Source organism: Coregonus lavaretus (assembly GCF_964263955.1).
Source record: "Coregonus lavaretus genome assembly, chromosome: 20".
NCBI lineage: Eukaryota > Metazoa > Chordata > Actinopteri > Salmoniformes > Salmonidae > Coregonus > Coregonus lavaretus.
The window spans coordinates 33,981,708-33,988,940 of NC_140007.1; the positions used below are offsets into that span (position 1 = coordinate 33,981,708).

Genomic DNA, 7,233 nt, shown 5'->3' on the forward strand with positions numbered 1-7,233 from the left:
AAGGTATAATCTTCGTAAATGATATCATCGGTAGGACTGGTGGAGTTATGACGCACATGCAGCTAACAAAAACATATGGAAATGTCTGCTCTACCCAAAATTACAACCAAATAATTGCAGCCTTACCGCAAAAATGGAAGAGGAAAGTGGAAGGGGGAGAAAGTAAGGAACTTGTCTGTCGGCCTTGCATTAAAGAACATAATTGGTTAAGGAAAACTGTGATAAATAAAAAAGTATATCAGTTTCACTTAAGGACCAAAGGATTGACAGCCGTCCCATATAGATTGCAAAATAGTTGGGAAGAGATCTTTGATTTACCGATCCCATGGCATAGTGTTTATGAACTGACACGCAAAACGACACCGGATTCAAAAATTTGAATCTTTAAATTTAAATTATTATATAAAATTATTGCTACCAATAGAATGTTATTTATATGGGGGATACAATCTTCCCAGCTCTGCAGATTTTGCTGTGAAGAGACGGAATCATTGGATCATTTGTTTTGGTTCTGTCCATTTGTAGCTTGTTTTTGGACACAGGTCCAGGAATGGCTAAAGGATTGCAATATTTACCTGGAACTAACCTTGCAGATAGCATTACTGGGTGATCTGAAAAGTCATAGTCAATCAATCAATAATATAATAATACTTTTAGCAAAAATGTTTATTTTTAATTCACAATCTGTAGAAGCAATGAGAATAGAAAGGTTCAGAACTTTTGTAAAACATCACAGTACGGTTGAAATATATATGGCAAATAGAAATCCTATATGGATGGTGTTAAGAGATAGATGGGAGGTATTGAATAGAGTTGAAGGATGGGACTAATAACAAATAACAACAAATAATAACAAAGATAGCTAATAATGTAAAGCATACTGTGTCCATAATAAGTATATAGGTTGTATGTTGGGAGCTTTTGGGATAGAGCACAGTTAGAAAGATATGGCATATAGAAGCAAACCGGATGGACATCATGAAAATGATTGGAGAGGTTGAGAGTAGAAGAAGTTCAGGAGCAAAAAAAATAAAAATTAAAAAAAATTATATATAATAGAATTATTGTAAAAGTAACTCTGTCCATAAGGTGTAGATAGTAAGTATAGACCGGAAGTAGAGGCCTGGGCATTGTTGTTCACTAATTTACTCCAAGTAGGGAAAGGATGGTGGGGTTGAAAAGTAATAAAGGGGAGTATATATATAAAAATATAAAAAATAAACATGGGGGATTGGAAGTGATGCAGACAATTACATTGATAGAAGATACAATCTATCTGCAATATTAAGCTGATCCATTCCCCCCCCAAAAAAAAAAAAACACATACCTGATCCTTTTCCTTATTGTGAATATAATGGAAAAATAATATTGGCATGACAAGTGGTATTGTTATAGGTCTGTATGCCAGTAACAAAAGCAAATTACAAATAACTGTCAGTTCTGCACAAGAAACAAAATACTCCCAAGGTATTAAAAAGCCTACACATTGGTGAGTATATGTTAGAAAATTAATTAATAGTACAGCAACAAGTACACAATTGTTGAATGATAACTTGATTTGAAAACAAAAAAGTTGCCAATTAAATGAATCTCTTCATCAGAAGAATAGTTCTGTGAATTTTACTATTTTCCCACTTATTAGCATGATGCTAATGTTACATCACTAATGTTGGACTGCAATAGCCTATGGTATCTTCCATGATTGATAGTTGTTATCCATGTAGCTCGTCATTCAAAAACAACTTCTGCTGCAACTTACCAAGTACACCTACAACACAGCCTGCTATTAACCCAGTGTTGTCTGTAAATAAATAAGCATACACAGAAGGAAGGAAGGTGACATGAATTTGCAGTGAAGGCGAGTCATCACTAAATTGCCTAAATACTGCTTGAACCATCAAAGAGAACATCATATACTGTACAACATCGATAGATAGCAACTGAGTGATAGCTAACTGTTGTAACATCATATATAACACCAATAGATAGCAACTAGGTGATAGCTAACTGTTGTAACAACATCATATACAACATCAATAGACAGCAAATAGGTAATAAATATTGGTTGTAACAACATTAGGGATGGGCACAGTTATTCGAATATGAATGGAGTTGTAGACATTTGACAGGGAGCGCAGCAAAGTAGCCTCAATTTTCCTAGCTACTTTAGTTAGCTAGCTGGCTACTGTGGCTAGCTGGCTACTGTAGCTAGCTAGCATAACAACGATTTGATGCAGTCAAGGCAATATAAGAAATCATGATACACAAATTTGTTGCAGCCTTAAGTTATCTAACTAGCGCGAGTCGGTTTGGCTACTTTCTCTCTCTCCCTCTGTGCCACATAGACTGTCAGATCGCAGCACACCTGGTTCTCTCTCGAGTCACGCGAGCAAGTCTCCATTGACGTAAACAAAAATAACATTATTTAAAACATGTATTTAGACTATCCGGATATCCGAAAAAATATGATATTATTTGAATACTGAAATAATTTCAAATGCCCATCCTTACATCATATACAACACCAATAGATAGCAACTGGGGCATAGCTTACCGCTGGGCTTCGGGGTTTGATCAGTGGGACCAGGTACTCTTCTACATAAAGAAGTGATATTTGGGTTAACACACACACACAGGAAACTGACGTTAGATAAAACAAATCAAAAGAATGTAGTGAAAGAATGAGGTGGTGTTGGTGGTAGTGCTCGGCGATATGGAAAGAAATATCCATATTGCGATGCATTTCCTGAATTTATGTGATAACAATCAATAGAACAATAAGTTCATAACAATGTGTAACTGTTTTTTACAAAATATTTTTATTATCATCAATCTTTAAACTACTAGTTTGATGGTTGAAGCCATCAATTGTCCGATTAACAAATCACCCATATTAGCAAAAATGTCATTTCAAACTTCACATTTCTCTAGTAAAGACTACTTTCGTAATGAACGATATCAGCAAAATACCTGCGATAAGTGATCGGTATGGTGGGTGTAGAGAATTAAGTTTATCATTCCAGATCTAGTTAGTGGCATGGCACACTGGTGAACAAACTAGCGTTACATTTCAACACATCCAATAGTTTATTTCCGTGTTAGAGGTAGGCCAAGAGCTCACATAACTCAAGATAGGGTTCAGCCGTTTGTGAGGACAGAGTGATGATTACTTCATGCATTTGATATGGGTTGTTTTTCTCCATGACTACTTGACAGGTACATTGTTACATATTCAGATCACAATCTATCCTTTGTTTCAGGTGAAGGAGAGTCTGATGGAGAAAAGCCACCATAAACTACCACTGGATGCCAATCAGATTCAATTTGAATGTATAATTCAAGTGTCAATGAAAGTTTAGACAAGCATATCACTTTGGACACAACTTACTAGGGGAATGTAGTGAGAATATTAGGCAGAGTATACTTCACAGAACCAATGATGATTCTGCACCTCAGCCACAGACTATGACATGTAACTTGGTGTTGAGGTCCTTCCAAAGCCTCAGACAGACACCACTGGGTTATTGTATTACCACAAAGGATCAAAGGTTAGGCTAATACAATGAGTTAAGGTGTTAGGTGCCAAAGTGTTAGCATAATATCTTCTCTCTATCAACACTAAAACATGTGAATTCAGGTCATTCAGCTGTACAACAGGCACTCTCTGATTTCCTGTAGGTTAGGTAATGCTATGGAGAAGAACATGAGGGGTCAGAAGCAAAGCCACTGCTAGGCTATATACAGTATACTGAGTGTACAAAACATTGAGTTGCACCCCCTTTTGCCCTCAGCATAGATTCTACAAGCTGTTGAAAGCGTTCCACAGGGATGCTGGTCCATGTTGACTCCAATGCTTCCCACAGTTGTGTCAAGTTGGCTGGTGGACCATTCTTGATACACATGGGAAACTGTTGAGCGTGAAAACGCAGTAGCGTCTGGCACCTACTACCATACCCCATTCGAAAGGCACTTAAATTAATGTGTCTTGCCAATTCACCATCTGAATAGCACACTTACACAATCTATGTCTCAAGGCTTAAAAATCCTTCTTTAACCGGTCTCCTCCCCTTCATCTACACTGATTGAAGTGGATTCAACAGGTGACATCAATAAGGGATCCCATCTAGTACCAGGTCAGACCCCCCGTTGCCTCCAGAACAGCCTGAATCCTTCGGGGCATTCAACAAGGTGTCGGAAACATTTCACAGGGATGTTGTTCCATGACGACGCGATGGCATCTCGCAGTTGCTGCAGATTGGACGGCGGTACATTCATGCTGCGAACAGCCCGTTCCATTTCATCCCAAGGATGCTCTATTGGGTTGAGGTTTGGGGAATGCTCAGGCCACTCAAGTGAACTGAACTCGTCATGTTCCAGGCAATGTTTTTCCACTCCTCAATTGTCCAGTGTTGGTGATCACGTGCCCACTTGAGCCTCCTCTTCTTGTTTTTAGCTGATAGCAGTGAAACCCGGTGTGGTCTTCTGATGCAATAGCCCATCCCTGACCAGGATCGACGAGTTGTGCGTTCCGAGATGCCGTTCTGCACACCACTGTTGTACTGTTTCATTATTTGCCTGTTTATGGCCTGCATGTTAGCTTGCACGATTCTTGCCATTCTCCTTCGACCTCCCTCATCAACAAGCTGTTTTCGCCCACAGGACTGCCGCTGACTGGATGTTTTTTTGCTTTTCCCACCATTCTCGGTAAACCCTAGACACTGTCGTGCGTGAAAAGCCCAGTGTGTGAAAAGCCCAGCTGCTGTTTCTTAGATACTGGATCCGGCGTGCCTGGCACTGATGATCATACAACGCTCAGTCACATAGGTCACTCGTTTAGCCCATTCTAATGTTCAATTAAACAGTAACTGAATGCCTCGATATCTGATTTATATAGCAAGCCATGGCCACGTGACTCACTGTCTGTAGGAGCGATCCTTTTTCGTGAACGGGTGGTGTACCTAATAAACTGACTGAGTATATACACTTGAAGTCGTAAGTTTACATACACTTAGGTTGGAGTCATTAAAACTTGTTTTTCAACTACTCCACAAATGTCTTGTTAACAAACTATAGTTTTGGCAAGTTGGTTAGGACAACTACTTTGTGCATGACACAAGTAATTTTTCCAACAATTGTTTACAGACAGATTATTTCACTTATAATTCACTGTATCACAATTCCAGTGGGTCAGAAGTTTACATATACTAAGTTCATTGTGCCTTTAAACAGCTTGGAAAATTCCAGAAAATGATGTCATGGCTTTAGAAGCTTCTGATAGGCTAATGGACATAATTTGAGTCAATTGGAGGTGTACCTGTGGATGTATTTCAAGGCCTACCTTCAAACGCAGTGACTCTTTGCTTGACATCATGGGAAAATCAAAAGAAATCAGCCAAGACATCAGAAAAAAAATAGTAGACCTCCACAAGTCTGCTTCATCCTTGGGAGCAATTTACAAACACATGAAGGTACCACGTTCATCTGCACAAGCAATAGTATGCAAGTATAAACACCATGGGACCACACAGACATCATACCGCTCAGGAATGAGACGCGTTCTGTCTCCTAGAGATGAACGTACTTTGGTGCGAAAAGTGCAAATCGATCCCAGAACAACAGCAAAGGACCTTGCAAAGATGCTGGAGGAAACACGTACAAAAGTATATATATCCACAGTAAAACAAGTCCTATAATCAACATAACCTGAAAGGCCGCTCAGCAAGGAAGAAGTCACTGCTCCAAAACCGGCAAAAAAAAAAAACTGACTACGGTTTGCAACTGCACATGGGAACAAAGATCGTACTTTTTGGAGAAATGTCCTTTGGTCTGATGAAACAAAAATAGAACTGTTTGGCCATAATGACCATCGTTATGTTTGGAGGAAAAAGGCGGGAGCTTGTAAGCGGAAGAACACTATCCCAACCGTGAGGCACGGGGGTGGCAGCATCATGTTGTGGGGGTGCTTTGCTGCAGGAGGGACTGGTGCACTTCACAAAATAGATGGCATGAGGAAGGAAAATTATGTGGATATATTGAAGCAACATCTCAAGACATCAGTCAGGAAGTTAAAGCTTCCAAAGTTGTGGCAAAATGGCTTAAGGACAACAAAGTCAAGGTATTGGAGTGGCCATCACAAAGCCCTGACCTCAATCGTATAGAAGATTTGTGTGCAGAACTGAAAAAGCGTGTACGAGCAAGGAGGCCTACAAACCTGACTCAGTTACACCAGCTCTGTCAGGAGGAATGGGCCAAAATTCACCCAACTTATTGTGGGAAGCTTGTGGAAGGCTACCCGAAACGTTTGACCCAAGTTAAACAATTTAAAGGCAATGCTACCAAATACTAATTGAGTGCATGTAAACTTCTGACCCACTGGGAATGTGATGAAAGAAATAAAAGCTGAAATAAAGAATTCTCTACTATATTTCTGACATTTCACATTCTTAAAATAAAGTGGTGATGTGATCCTAACGGACCTAAAACAGGGAATTTTTACTAGGATTAAATGTCAGGAATTGTGAAAAACTGAGTTCAAATGTATTTGGCTAAGGTGTATGTAAACTTCCGACTTCAACTGTGTGTGTGTGTGTGATATATATATATAAATAAATAAATAAATAAATAAATAAATAAATAAATAAATAAATAAATAACATTAGGATTGTGCCAAGCAGTATCAAAATGCTCTTAACGTGGACTATGGTTCTCTTTGTAGTAGCTGCAGTAGTGGTAGTGGGGGGCTTTGTTGTAGTCAGAAGGGCTATAAAGACATTACATATAATTAGGCCACTAACTATTCTTGTCCGGTCTGTCAAAACACTTTACTGTTGTGATCCCTCAAATGCTTTAGTCAGCCAGTGTGGTCTGAGGAGTAGAATGGTGTTGGACCAGACAGCTAGTCAATCACTCATAACATGTAAAAAGGGAAAATAAATACTTGAGGTTGCTATGCACAGGCATGTATATGGTGAAAAATAACAATTAGCATGAACATTAACACACACACACCATATTTTCTTATCAAAAAGGCCTCAATGTGTTTATATGAGTTCAGGTCAATTCCATTAAAAAATACAGTGTGCTGACACATTGGTCCTCTGTTCCTACACACCAAATGATGCACAAAATATCTGAGCTAAAATATAGGCCAAAGTGTGTTAAATAACAAAACACTGAAATCAGTCTTACCTTTGCATGTAGGGAAAGGAGCTGACCAGCCTTCTATTTCACAGG

General features: G+C 39.0%; 1 long non-coding RNA gene across 1 annotated transcript; it reads right to left on the reverse strand.

Annotated features, from left to right (window-relative positions):
- Positions 1-1,314: 1,314 nt before the first annotated feature.
- Positions 1,315-7,230, reverse strand: LOC311148010. The gene is made up of 3 exons (XR_014614848.1): positions 7,189-7,230; positions 2,555-2,595; positions 1,315-1,801 (listed from the first exon to the last, which is right to left on the reverse strand). It is a non-coding gene; the product is annotated as an uncharacterized lncRNA (long non-coding RNA).
- Between the last annotated feature and the right edge of the window lie 3 nt (positions 7,231-7,233).